This window comes from Erpetoichthys calabaricus, chromosome 10, assembly GCF_900747795.2.
Source record: "Erpetoichthys calabaricus chromosome 10, fErpCal1.3, whole genome shotgun sequence".
NCBI lineage: Eukaryota > Metazoa > Chordata > Cladistia > Polypteriformes > Polypteridae > Erpetoichthys > Erpetoichthys calabaricus.
In genome coordinates this window covers 123,764,367-123,779,290 of record NC_041403.2, presented here as the reverse complement: position 1 = coordinate 123,779,290, position 14,924 = coordinate 123,764,367, and positions in this window count along the sequence as shown.

Here is a 14,924-nt window from a genome sequence, read left to right as displayed (position 1 = left end):
TGAGACTTTCGAATTTTCGTACTTCCATTATCTCTAACCTGCTTACTGCATGTGTACCGCACAACTGTTTTTGAATTTTTTATGACGTTCTACTTCGTAAGACTTGTGGTCGTGAAAGTGTGTCTCTGAGAAAATCATGTCTAGTCTCCTTCCAAGATTTTTTTTTTATAATAGAGAGATATGGATATAGGCCTACTGGATAAATATAAGGATTAATGTTGTTTCAGTCAACAGTAGGTTACTCTTAAGACATTTGTAAATCTTTTTGAATCTGAATATCTAAAAAATATCTATATATATAATTCACAAAGTCGACGCCAGAAGGGGAAGACACCCATGAAAGCACGCACACCAAAACAAGACACCCATGAAAGCACGCACACTAAAACAAGACACCCATGAAAGCACGCAGGAAGGGGCGTGGATTCACTAAGCCGCCGACAAGTAGGAAGGAGCCATGCCCACCAACTCTATGACCATTGGATACGACGACAACTTGCAGAGCCACGCCCACCACCTCGGACGCGACGCCTCAGGAAAAACGGCGTTATTTATGTTCATCTGTGCAACAGTGCACATGGACCTCTGAGCCATGTTGACTTTTCATTAGTCAACCTCAGTGGAACCTTGGTTCACACAGAGGCAGCACCAGAGAGAGACAGAGGCACACACAGGCAGCCTGAGAGAGAGAGAGCCACGCACACACAGGCAGCGCAACAGGGAGACAGAGGGACACACACAGGCAGCGCGACAGAGAGAGCCGCGCAATCCTTTAAAACTGAGGTTAAAACACAATGAAGGAAGCAGTCTTTAAAAACCAATAAGCCCTGTGCCTCTTTTTCATGTCTCACCTGCTTCACCGCCCTGCAACAGTCGAGACGCTTTCTCAGCAGCTGACCTTCTCTGTGCCTGACTCCACTACTGTCAGTCGCCTGATTAAAAATGGTGAACTCCTGCAATGTTACTATCTTGGTTGGCTTTTAAGTAAAGTTCGGATTTGTTGAAATGTTCCTTTTTTTCCCCCTGTGCTTAAAACTCATTTTAAAAAAAAGTGTTTATACAACTGCTGCAATGTTACAGAGAGAGAGAGGGCTTGCGTGCTTCTGAGAGACAGAGGGGGAGGGGGCTCGCGTGCTGCTGAGAGAGAGAGAGAAGGGGGGGCTGGGGAGGCTCACGTGCTGCTGAGAGAGAGAGAGGGGGAGGGAGCTCGCGTGCTGCTGAGAGAGAGAGAGAGAGTGGGGGGGCTGGGGAGGCTCGAGTGCTGCTGAGAGAGAGAGGGGGAGTGGGCTCGTGTGCTGCTGAGAGGGGGGGGCTGGGAGGCTCACGTGCTGCTGAGAGAGAGAGAGGGGGCTGGGGAGGCTCGCGTGCTGCTGAGAGAGAGAGATCACTATTACACTGTGCATTCTATGGTGTAATAATTAACTATATTTGTGCTTAAAAATCTTTAAAAAAATATATTTACATACAGTTCGTATGGTCTGGAATGGATTAATTGTATTTACATACAATCCTATGGGGGAAATTGCTTCGGTTCATGACCAAATCGGTTTACTACCAGAGGTTTGGAACGAATTATGGTCGTGAACCGAGGTTCCACTGTATATTGAGTCTAGAAAACATGATCAGCAAGTCTTTGATAGGCTGCAACAAAATGATGAAAGAACGGGCACATTTTTTTCTCACAAGCTGGGTGGGTGGGTGTTAGTTAGTTAATTAGTTACTCGAAGAATTTCAAGATTTATTATGCACAAGCGGTAACACTGCAAAAGCAGCCCAAACCAGAAAAGACAGCTGGCAAAATGTGGCTGACAAATTAAACGCGTGTGCATTGTACTTACTGAAAGCGACATTACGGATTTTGCAAATGTTCATTTTTTCCCTCTGTTTAAAAAACATTAAAAAAGCAGCGTGATTATGCGGCGCATACTATGTATACGGGTTGGTATGCAGCGTGTAAAGCAGTTTGTTTGTCGCGGATAATTTGCCTTTTACTTTAACACGAAGACAATTTCCTGTTAGATTTGCCTTTGCGATGACAATTGATAAGGCACCGGGCCAAACTTTCAAAAAGATGTGCATGTATCTGCCAAAACCAGTTTTCAGTCATGGACAATTGTATGTTGCTCTCTCCAGAGTTCCATCTTTTCATTCACTTACTGGTATGCCTGCAGGAACACGTGCAGCGAGCGAGAGAGAGCAAGCGACACACACACACACGCATACAGGCGCGCGCGAGAGAGAGAGCGCTGGACGCATAAGAATAATAATACTTCATTACATTGATATACCGGTGTTTTCAGTATTCAAAGCACTATCCACACAGGGAGAAACCAGGAAGCAAACCCAAAATCTTCCACAGTCTCCTTACTGCAAAACAGCAACACTACCACTGCGCTACAAGGCAGTTAAAGAATGCACCGGCCTCGATTTTGTTTTCACTTCTGTTTACAGCGATCGGATCGTAGCGTGCATTGTTGCAATGTTACTTTTCTTGGTGGCTTATTACATTATGGATGTTTCATGTTAATTTTTTTCCCTGTGCTTAAAAGACATTAAAAAAGTGTTTCTCAACTGTGACTCCGGAACAACTCAGTACGCAAGCTATATTAAGCGTCAACAACGAAGACTCGCTACACCTTAATGAACAAGTGCTGAAACTTATCCTTACCAATGAAGTAACTTTCACCAGCGTGGCCTCCATCGTCACAGACGATCCCGCTTTCAGTCACGGACAATTGTATGTTGCTCTCTCCAGAGGTCCATCTTTTCATTCACTCACAGTGGTATCCACAAACCCACCCCATTTGGACAACTGTGTCGCTCAGCAAGTGTTCACCCATCAATACATAATTATGCGGCGTATGTTACGCCGCGGGTTGGCTAGTTTTTTATATTCTTTAAGAAATTCTAATAAATTATTGTTATTATTTCTTAATTCTGCAAATGTTTAATGTATTATTTAAAACCAGTGTGATATTTTGAGCAAATATTGAAGATTTGGATTGATAAAAATTTTGATTATTTTTTTGTCCTCAGCTCATTGATTAATAACACTGAGTTTGTTGCAGTGTAATAGTGTATATTCAGTGCTTTCAAACTAGATTTTTTTTTAACATTTTTTGTTGTATTTTTGTATTTTTTCATGTTTTTCATGGTTAGACCTTCAACTAAAGCCTACAATTAGTTAAAAAATAGAATTCCAAGTTACATTAATATTTTGATACTTAACTACTTATCTTATCCTAACTAGGAAAAGAAAATCCAAGCACATTTCTCCAGTTTTGATGTCACTACACTAGTTACCTGTGTCATTCAGAATTGACTTTAAAATAATGCTTATGGTTTATAAAGCCTTAAATAATCTTGCTCCATCTTATATATCAGAAAATGTGACAGCCTATATTCCAAATCGTAACCTTAGATCCTCAAATGAGTGTTTACTTAGAATTCCAAGAGCAAAACTTAAAAGAAGTGGTGAGGTGGCCTTTTGCTGTTATGCACCTATTTCATCTTGCTGCAGGGACTTCGAACTGTTGGCCATAAGTTTGTGTCCCTATTGCTTGCCCAGAGAGTTTGGAAATGTCATTGTTGTTACTGTTTACATCCCTTCTCGGGTGGATGTGGAGATAGCGAGTAACATCATCCACTCAGCTGTTGCTAAACTGCAAACGCAGCACCCCGAGGCACTTGTGCTAATTGCTGGAGACGTTAACCATGTGACACTGGACAAAACATTACCTGCCTTCTCCCAGTATGTGGATTGTAACACCCAGGAAATAGGACTATTGACCGACTGTATGCAAATGTTAAAGATGCATACAGCACCACCCCGCTGTCTGCGCTTGGGAAAGCAGATCATAACCTGGTTTTGTTTCAGCCTCACTACAAACCAAGAGTGAGAGAGCTACCTACAACCACACGCTCATTCAGGAAGTGGTAACCTGAGGCAGAGCAGGCTCTGAGAGAATGTTTTGGAACTACGGACTGGGATATCCTGCAGGGGTCACATAGTGAGAACATTGAGGAGGTTGTTGACTGCACTACTGATTACATCAATTTCTGTATGGAGATTGTAGTTCCAGTAAGAACAGTACGCTGCTATGCTAACAACAAGCCATGGATTACAAGTGACATCAAGGGCCTTTTGAACCAGAAGAAAAGGGCTTTTAAAGACGGTAATCAGCATGAGCTCAAGCGCATGCAGAAGGAACTCCGAGTCCAGCTCAGGGCAGCGAAGGAGCAGTACAGGAGAAAGCTGGAGCAGAAGTTGCAGAACAACAGCATGAAGGAAGTGTGGGATGGTATGAAGATCATCACTGGCTGCAGCTCGAAGTGGGGTGCCACCATCAAGAGAGATGTGGAGAGAGCAAACCAAATAAACAACTTCTTTAACAGGTTTGACCACCCTAACCCACTCTCACCTCGGAGTACTGCACCCTCCAACCTTCTTTCTGCTGATACCAGCATAGGAGAGAGTTTCCCCCAACCCACAATTACAGCAGCACAGGTGAGCAGAGAGCTGAGGAGACTTTGTGCCAGCAAAGCAGCAGGTCCAGATGGAGTATCGCCACGACTGCTGAAGGCCTGTACGTTGGAGCTGGGGAGTCCTCTACAGCGCATCTTCAACCTGAGCCTGGAACAGGGGAGAGTCCAGAGGCTTTGGAAAACATCTTGCATCACCCCCGTCCCAAAGATATCACGTCCTAGTGAGCTGAACGACTTCTGGCCTGTCGCTCTGACGTCACATGTGATGAAGACCATGAAGCGGCTGCTGCTTCACCACCTAAGGCCACAGGTCCGCCATGCCCTCGACCCTCTGCAGTTCGCATACCAGGAGAAGGTGGGAACGGAGGATGCCATCATCTACATGCTACACCGATTCCTCTCCCACTTGAACAGAGGCAGTGGTGCTGTAAGAATTTATGTTTCTAGACTTCTCTAGCGCCTTCAACACCATCCAACCTCTGCTCCTTAGGGACAAGCTGACAGAGATGGGAGTAGATTCATACCTGGTGGCATGGATCATGGACTATCTTACAAACAGACCTCAGTATGTGTGTCTCGGAAATTGCAGGTCTGACATTGTGGTCAGCAACACAGGAGCGCCGCAGGGGACTGTACTTTCTCCAGTCCTGTTCAGCCTATATACATCGGATATCCAATACAACTCGGAGTCCTGCCACATGCAAAAGTTTGCTCATGACACTGCTATCGTGGGCTGCATCAGGAATGGGTAGGAAGAGGAGTATAGGAACTTAATCAAGGACTTTGTTAAATGGTGCGACTCAAACCGCCTACAACTGAACACCAGCAAAACCAAGGAGCTGGTGGTGGTGGTGGACCCCGTGATCATCAGAGGTGACTGTGTGCAGAGGGTGCAAACCTATAAATACCTGGGAGTGCAGCTGGATGATAAATTGGACTGGACTGCCAATACTGATGCTCTGTGTAAGAAAGGACAGAGCCGACTATACTTCATTAGAAGGCTGGCGTCCTTCAACATCTGCAATAAGATGCTGCAGATGTTCTATCAGACGGTTGTGGTGAGCACCCTCTTCTACACAGTGGTGTGCTGGGAAAGCAGCATTAAGAAGAGGGACGCCTCATGCCTGGACAAACTGGTGAGGAAGGCAGGCTCTATTGTAGGCACGGAGCTGGACAGTTTGACATCGGTGGCAGAGCGACGGGCATTGAGCAGGCTCCTGTCAATAATGGAGAATCCACTGCATCCACTGAACAGGATCATCTCCAGACAGAGGAGCAGCTTCAGCGGCAGACTGCTGTCACTGTCCTGCTCCACTGACAGACTGAGGAGATCGTTCCTCCCCCACACTATGCGACTCTTCAATTCCACCCGGGGGGGTGGTAAACGTTAAAATTATACAAAGTTATTGTCTGTCTGTATACCTGCATTGTTATCGGCATTGTTATCACTCTTTAATTTAATATTGTTCTTTATCAGTATGCTGCTGCTGGAGTATGTGAATTTCCCCTTGGGATTAATAAAGTATCTATCTATCTATCTATACGGGACCACGGGTACAGAGCTTTGAAGCTCAGCCCTGTAGGAGCCAGGGGGCGCCCCGATGCTTTTGGAGCCCTGGCCCTCAGCACTTCTGCCACACCAGGAAGTGCTAGGGTGAAGAAGACCAGGGACACCCGGAGTGCTTCCGGGTGTGCAGCCGGCACCTGGAGCACATCCGGGTGGTTATAAAAAGGGCCACCTCACTCCATTCGGGGACTGGAGTCGGGTGAGGAGCAGGACAGAGCTTGGTGGAGAGGAGTGGAGGCGTTGAAGAAGGCAGAGTAAAAGAGGCCTGGACTTTGGGGGAGTCTTGGGGGTTTGTGGTGCACTTATTCTTGTAAATAGTAATTGTAAATAAACATGTGGTAGTGCTTTTCAACATGTCTACCTGTCTGTGTCTGGGGCTCGTTCCACACTATCTATCTATCTATCTATCTATCTATCTATCTATCTATCTATCTATCTATCTATTGTGGTGCCCGGCGGGCATCCATGCCCGGCCGGGACGCCTAGGAGGAGTGGAGGAGGGCTTGTGCCTCCTCCAGGACACGAGGGGGCGTCCTCCCTGGTGGCTTTGGGGACCACGGGTACGGAGCTTGGAAGCTCAGCCCTGTAGGGGCCCGTGGTCACCGCCAGGGGGCGCCCCAATGCCTTGGGAGTGTTGACCCTCAGTACTTCCGCCACACCGGGAAGTGCTGGGGGGAAGAAACCTGAAAGCACCTGGTGGACTTCCGGAAACACCTTGGGAGCTTCCGCCACACAGGGGTGTGGCCACGGAGGCCCTAATGATGCACCTGGAGCCCATCCGGGGCATATAAAAGGGGCCGCCTCCCTCCAGTCAGGGCGAGAGTCGGGAGGAAGAAGACGAAGCATATTGGAGAGGAGTGGAGGCGGACCAGAGAAAGAGAAAGGCATTGTGTTGTGGCCAGGACTTTAAAAGGGGTGATTGGTGCTTTGGCACTGGATTGTGCAAGATAATTGTAAATATTATGTATAATAAACGTGTGTTGGGTGACATGAACGTGTCTGCCTGTCTGTGTCCGAGCCAATCTCCACAATGGCGCCCGAACAGGGACCCTCTGTCTGTTCCAAGACGGGGACCCCAAAATAAATATTTTGTGGATGGCTCGGCGCAGCAGGTGCGCCCACACACGCGCCGTGGGAGCGGCGCATGCACAACCCCGCGGGAGCGATTCACCTCACGGCCCGCCACCGGTCCTTTAAATGGCCATGTTCTCCTGGTGCGGGGAGAAATCCAGGGACGTTGCCGGAGTGCAGCGGGCTCCAGCAGGCACACTGTCGCCGACGACGGCCGGTTCGGCAGCGCGGTGAGGACGGCGAGACAAGAAGGCGAGTCCCAGGAGGTGAGTACCCTGCCCAATGGCGATTGGCCCCGTGGGGGCAAGTTTACCTTTTGTACTGCAGGCAGGGACTACCTGGGACTGCGTCAGTGGCAACGTAAAGCCGTGCCTCAGGCTGTCGACGGCACCGAGGTGGCAGTAAGCAGTGCCACGAGAGAGGAGTCGCTGCAGCTCGATAAGCAGCAGCAGCCGCTGCTGGGATCCAGGAAGGCACGTCGCCGCATCAGGAGACAAGGAAACACAGCCAAAATGGCCGCGGACCGGAAGCCGCTCCCAGAGACTGGTCCGGGATTGGGCGGTGTGTCTGACGTGTCCGCCAATGATTGGATGGAGGCGGGCACACAGAATGTCAATCTCGGGCTGAGGAAGGACCCGACGGGGCCGGTGGGAAGGCCCCTCAGAGCAGCCGGCGGATATGCCTGACAGAAAGGTAAGGCAACTGCCGACTGACTCTCTGTGCTTGCCAGTGGCTCTGCGCGAGCTGGAGGAATGCCTTCAGCCCGCAGAGTCGCTTTTACAGGTGATGCGCGTCCTCCGTAGAGGATTGAAGGAGCTGGAGGTGAAAGCGTCCGTGATGACGCTGCGACAGTGGGCGGATCGGCGCGGCGCTGGAGGCTTCAGTCGGAGGGACGCGTCGGAGACGGTAAGTGGAACCGCCCCCGTACAAAGAAAGGGAGATCCTACTGATGGGGACTGTGAATACAGTGATCAGGACCATGTCAGTAGATCTCCGACAGCGGATGCCGCGGTGCAGGCTGCTCGCGTGGTGAGGGGAGTAACAGCAAGAGAGCAGGGCGGACAGGGGCTGACAAGTGCCCTGGGTCCTAGTGCCCGACGCCCCGAGCCAGCGGCAGTCTCCCATCGCTCTGCATGGACGCAGACGGGAGCGAGGCTGCACGTTTGTCATGCGCAGACTCAAACCGTCAAGGCGTCCAAGAGGGAAAGGAGGGATCGAGGGCTGTATGCCGATTCCTCCAACAGGAAAGGATGTGCTGCTGGGTGCGCACGTCCAGTTAAGGGCCACTCCCCTGAGCCAGTGGAAGGGAGAGAAAAGCAGGCGGTCCCGTCAGCCAGAGGGACACGCAACCCGCGGAGAAGGTTCCGAACAGGCAAGTTCCGGGGTCCTTGTAAAAGGGGGGAGCGCTGCCAGTGCGTGGCACAGAGGGACGCCAGGGAAGGGTGTCCAGGCAGCGGCTCTGCCCCTGTGTTTCTGTGTGTTGCAGGATTGGGCCCGGGACGAGCAGTAGGACCTGCTTCGTGGGAAGCCGACCCTCATCAGATGGACCGTCTGGCCGGACGACATTTCGCTGGCAATGGGGCAGCCTCTCAACCAGCGGAGGCTGCGAAGGCGCGAGCGGCACTAAACAGCGGGGCGAGGAGATCTCGGAGGGGGTGCCGAAGAAGAGTTCCAGGGTGCCGGATTGGACCCTGGACGAAGAGTAGGACCCACTTCGGGGTCGAGCCGCCCTAACGGGGTGTGTCGCTCGGACCAACGGGTCTTCGCTGGCGATGGGGCAATGTGGTGCCCGGCGGGCATCCATGCCCGGCCGGGACGCCTAGGAGGAGTGGAGGAGGGCTTGTGCCTCCTCCAGGACACGAGGGGGCGTTCTCCCTGGTGGCTTTGGGGACCATTGGTACGGAGCTTGGAAGCTCAGCCCTGTAGGGGCCCGTGGTCACCACCAGGGGGCGCCCCAATGCCTTGGGAGTGTTGGCCCTCAGTACTTCCGCCACACCGGGAAGTGCTGGGGGGAAGAAACCTGAAAGCACCTGGTGGACTTCCGGAAACACCTTGGGAGCTTCCGCCACACGGGTGTGGCCACGGAGGCCCTAATGATGCACCTGGAGCCCATCCGGGGCATATAAAAGGGGCCGCCTCCCTCCAGTCAGGGCGAGAGTCGGGAGGAAGAAGACGAAGCATATTGGAGAGGAGTGGAGGTGGACCAGAGAAAGAGAAAGGCATTGTGTTGTGGCCAGGACTTTAAAAGGGGTGATTGGTGCTTTGGCACTGGATTGTGCAAGATAATTGTAAATATTATGTATAATAAACGTGTGTTGGGTGACATGAACGTGTCTGCCTGTCTGTGTCCGAGCCAATCTCCACACTATATCTATCTATCTATAATCTGGAATAGCCTGCCAATAGGAATTCGCCAGGCTAATACAGTGGAGCACTTTAAAAAAACTGCTGAAAACACATTTCTTTAACATGGCCTTCTCATAACTTCACTTTAATTTAATCCTGATACTCTGTATATTCAATTCATTATAATAACTATTCATGGTGGCTCAAAAATCCGTACTAACACCTACTCTCCTTTTTCTTTTCCCGTTTTTTTGTGGTGGCGACCTGCACCACCACCACCTAATCAAAGCATCATGATGTTCCTACATTGATGGATTAAAAGCCAGAAGTCTGCATGACCATCATCATCAAGTCCTTCAAGTGGGAACCCTAAATACAAAGAGGACTGTTTCATTTATATTAGGTAGAATGCCCAGAGGGGGCTGGGGGGTCTCATGGTCTGGAACCCTTACAGATTTTATTTTTTTCTCTCCAGCTGTCTGGAGTAGTTTTTGTTTTTTCTGTCCCCCCTGGCCATCGGACCTTACTCTTACTCTATGTTAATCAATGTTGTCTTATTTTAATTCTTACCTTGTCTTTTATTTTTCTTTTCTTCATCATGTAAAGCACTTTGAGCTACATTATTTGTATGAAAATGTGCTATATACTGTAAATGTTGTTGTTGTTATATCAAAGAAAGTTAAGTGGTGCTCAGTATTTGATGTGGAAAAGTAAACAAATCCTAATAGAAGGAATGACAAAATGTTTTGTTACTTAATTTATTACAAAAACAAAACTCTGAGCTGGGAGTTGAAAGTGTTCTGGACAGGGTCTTTCTCCAGACGTTCCCATTTCACCCTAACTATTCACTTATGCTTTCCAGATCTGTTTCAACGGTAGGGACTTTGCTATGTAGAGATTACAACAAATTTGAACTTCAACTGTACATTTCTTTTTCAAAATGCAATTTGTAAATAAGGCCAACAGAGGAGACTCTTACCTTATGTAATTTTTGAGTGGGATTGATTCACAGATGTCAGGTTTTGTTCCATAACAAAGTGCTTATTCTCATGTTGTTATATTCACACTTACTCTTACATCTTCTTCTTTTTGCCTTGTCATTTTTTTGTCTATTCTTTCTTTTGTACAGAGAAACTGTTCATTGTTTGCTTGACCATTGTTCTCAACGGTCTTAGTCCATCAGGGGTTCAATCTTTGGTTCAAATGTATTTTGTGTTTCATTAATCTTTTTGTTGCCTTATTGTAAATGTTATTGATTTTGCTTGCTTTCATGTTATATTTTTTTAAGAACTTTTTTATATTTTGAATGTTTGGTTTTTAGTTGCCTTGTCCTTTAAATTTCATTTCTTGTATCTTATACAGTATGTTGTACCCAGAGGGCAGGGCCAACTATAACAGAAGATGGGGATTTTATTCCACTGCTGTTTAAGGAGAAGTAACTGTTAAACTACCTGCCTTGGGATTGAGTATTGCTTCTTCTAGATTTTTGAATTTCCTAGATTTTTGTCATGAAACAGAAACACAAAATGAAAAAATGAGGTTATTACCTCAAAATATCACAAAGGCTAGACCAAGACCTCACGTGTATTCCTCAGAAACAGGCCTTGTCCCAGGCAGCCTGGCCCCAAATGCAAAAGACAAGCCTTCGGGCCTGCATAGGCCCAAAATAGGATATAGGCTGTAACAGTTCAGAAACACTTTGAAAGTTTAAAATACAGAAAATGCTCTTCAAAGCAGAGAATCACTATACACTTTTGGGTTCAGAAGACAAAGGCAAATGAAGAATCTTTATCAATATAGATTTTACTTTGATAAAGAAAAACAAGCATAAAATGGCTAAACATGATTAAAAAGGCAAAAAGATAGACAGAACAGGTTTGCCTAAGGCTGACTAGTCTGAGTCCACAGTCCAGTGAACAGTAACCAAACACAAGAAGAACAAATCCAATAAGCCAGTGGTTCTCAATCTGTGGGGCGGGCGCCCCTAGGGGGAGTGAAGTAACAAAAAGGGGGGCGCGAAGATGTGAAAAAAAGAAAACAAGAATCGAAAAAATGAAAAATTACATCTATTGAAACCATAACAAATTAACTTAAACTACATTCTGATACTAGAAAAATAAATATAGAGTTAGGTAAATGTCAATAAAAGTTAAGTAGATATAATAAAATATGCATCTATGATATATCATTAATTAAAAAAGAACAAATTGGTATGAGTGGGCTCCTTTCAAAAAAACGTTAGGGGGCGCGACTAAAACTGTTATGAAAACTCGGGTCGCAAATACTTAAAGGTTGAGAAACGCTGCAGTAAACCATAAGAATACAAACACATTGCTTACAAAACAAGTGCAATCCACAAACAATCAATGGATCTCTGAGGGACTTACTCCTCAGCCCAAAATATAAAGATTAAGGCAGTCCCTCTGGAGTGACTAATGGTCCGCCCATATAAAAGGGAGAACCTAGGCAAAAAACATAAATACACAATGCATAAATACTTAATAATTTTTAAACAAAACAATATTATCAAAAATGACATAATTACAAAAACGCACATGAAATCTAATACTGAAAAATTAACAGAAACAGTAATCTTCATCTTCTTCTTTCAGCTGCTCCCGTTAGGGGTTGCCACAGTAATAGAAACAACAGTTAAAAAAAAAAAAGGTAACATACATACATCTTGCCTGAAGAAGGGGCCTGAGTTGCCTCGAAAGCTTGCATATTGTAATCTTTCTAGTTAGCCAATAAAAGGTGTCATTTTGCTTGGCTTTTCTCTACATTCATAATGGCTAACACGGTACAACACCCTAGTACTACAGATACATACAGCAAGAAACACAACATAACAATTTTGACCCCCTGCTCTTATTTGAAGGTTCTGTTATTATTTATTGAATATTGGATTTGATTGCTTTTAGATATTGCCTTTAAGGCAAAACCTTAACCTTTTTTCTCATTTATTTGAATCCCTCAGAAAATCTTTAGATATTTAATGAACTATGTTTTCATTTGGCCATAAGGTTTTACATTTTTCTTCCTCTTCTATTTAATATTTGTGACTTTAAAAGCCTTTACTACACTTTTGGGCCTATGCAGACTGTAAGCCTGCCTCTTAAGCCTGCCTTAAGGTTGTAAGGTCTAATATGTTTGGTACAGACCTGTGGGGTAATAGCAGTTATATTTTTTGAAGACTGAATCTTCAGTTGATCTTTTTGTTATAGGATCACAATACCACCATTCTCACTCATTTTATAAATGTGTTGCTGTGTTGTCAAGACCCCAGAAGTATTTTGGGTTTTTGCAAGACAGAATGGTTTGTTCACTTATTTATTTCAATAAAAATTGGCTACTGCATATAATTTCTTGTCAAGTCTACAGGTAATTCAAAGGTTTTTAGAAAAAAGTGGAAGTACAAACATAATGTATAACTCCTGCTATTAAGTCTGTATATGGTCTTTGAAGTTAGTTTAGTGCTTCTTCCAAAATTCTGATTCTATCATGTAACATTTTGAATGGCATTGTTTCCTTATCTTAGCTTTTTGTTTACATTTCAGAGTATGCATTTTAATTGCAAATTGCATGTCTGCTAAAAATTGCAAATGAAATTTAAAGGAAGGGTGTTTAGTTACATGGCCCCTAAACTTTGTCTTCTAGCGTAATGTATATTCCATTAGTTTCAGCATTTAAATCATGTGAGGTAGTGTCACATACCCTTATTAAAGCTGATAATTAGGTTGTTCATATTCCAAGAGTTTTGATACTCTTCTGTCGTAAAATTTTAGTAATTGTTAGCATTCTTTACCAACCTTTTATCTATTCTGTTTTCCTTCTTGATACGCTATTTGACACTTCTTATAACTGCTACTTTAATTAAGCTTACAGCCTTGAAGTGGTTGGGAATTTTGAATGGTTGACTGGGAAAAGCTTGCACCACAAGTACAATATCACTTAAAATGAAAAGAACAACAACAGGAGGTCCTCGTTTTCATATGGGCAATAACCATAATGCCTCATCGCTACATTGTAGAGTTTAGGTTGAACATGCAACTGCACACACAGGAGTTAGGTAACACTGCAGAGCCTTTTGGTTCAACATCTCAGCTAGAAACAGGCTTGCAGCCTTTGGCACAAAGGTGGTATTGCATACTACAGAAAGCAATGCATTTCTAGGTAAGTAATTACATTAAGCATATGACCGAATATTGTAAAAATGTTTAAGAAAACAAAGCAAAGGTTGGTTATATGCATTTTAATAATAAGTTAAACTGCTAAAGTTACTTATTTTGCATAACATCTAATGGGGCTCTGCTCCACTGGCCCTTAGTGCAGAAATGCCACTGGTCTCAGGACAAACAAAAAAATACATTCTTGAGAAGATAATATTTAATCAGAACCTATTTATCTTTAATGATGGTATTTCATTTTTAGGGCTACTAAAATGTCATTTTTTCTTTAGACCTTATCCCTTCTGTGCTTCCAGAAGACAACAGCTTAATGAAAGATTTAAGGACAGTTTGGTCCACATTCTAGAAAATTTCAGCGATAAGTCTCACAGCAACATAAAGAGTGAGAGAATTACACATTATAATGCTTTTTGTTTTGTGTTGCTGTTCATTTACATTCTCCTAATGCAGTCTCCCTCTAGGAAATTAGCTCCATGATTCATAGTTCCCTTCAAAATTCTTTGATTAGTTCTGTTATTTATAGTTTTTCCTACCTAGTTTTTTGCATCTTTCCATCATTCGTGTTGTTTTGCTAAAATGTGAGAGTGATATTATTTTTTGCGTTCCGATCACAATCACCCCATCTTGGTTTAATAGATGACTGTTCTGCAATTAAGTTCAGCATGTTTGTTTTCAATTCCTGCCATGTTAGAAGCCAAGAACACTATCTAGTACAGTGGTTCCCAAAGTTGACTGGGCTCCGACCCACCTAACAAAAACTGCCAAATTCAGGACCCACCTCTTAGCCGTCTAAAAAAGGGGGCATAAAATATTGGTAACGCTCAGATTCCCTAGTAGCGAGTCGCGGAACTACTTAATGGTGTCTTATTTGTTCGGGCTGTTTATTTTGTTTAAAGTATTTTTTTCATTTGACATTAATTTGTTATCATCACAGACAACATATATTGTACTTTAGCTCACAAACAGTCACTATGGAAATTTAAGCGTCACCAATATGAATGAAGGACTTTTCAAATAAGAAAAAAAACAACTTTAAGTTACAATTTTTTATTACTTAAATACCTACAAGGACTGTTATTTCAATGAGAAGGGTGTATTTGTTTCCTATTTTTTGTCATTACAGCTTTAGCATCAACTTCAATTTTAGTTACTTTTAATCGCAGTGAGTTTGATACGTCCAATTTATTTCGGTATTTAGTTTTAATGCTGATCATAGCCGAAAATCCGGCCCCACATAGATATGAGGTACTGAAAGGGAGGAGGACTTT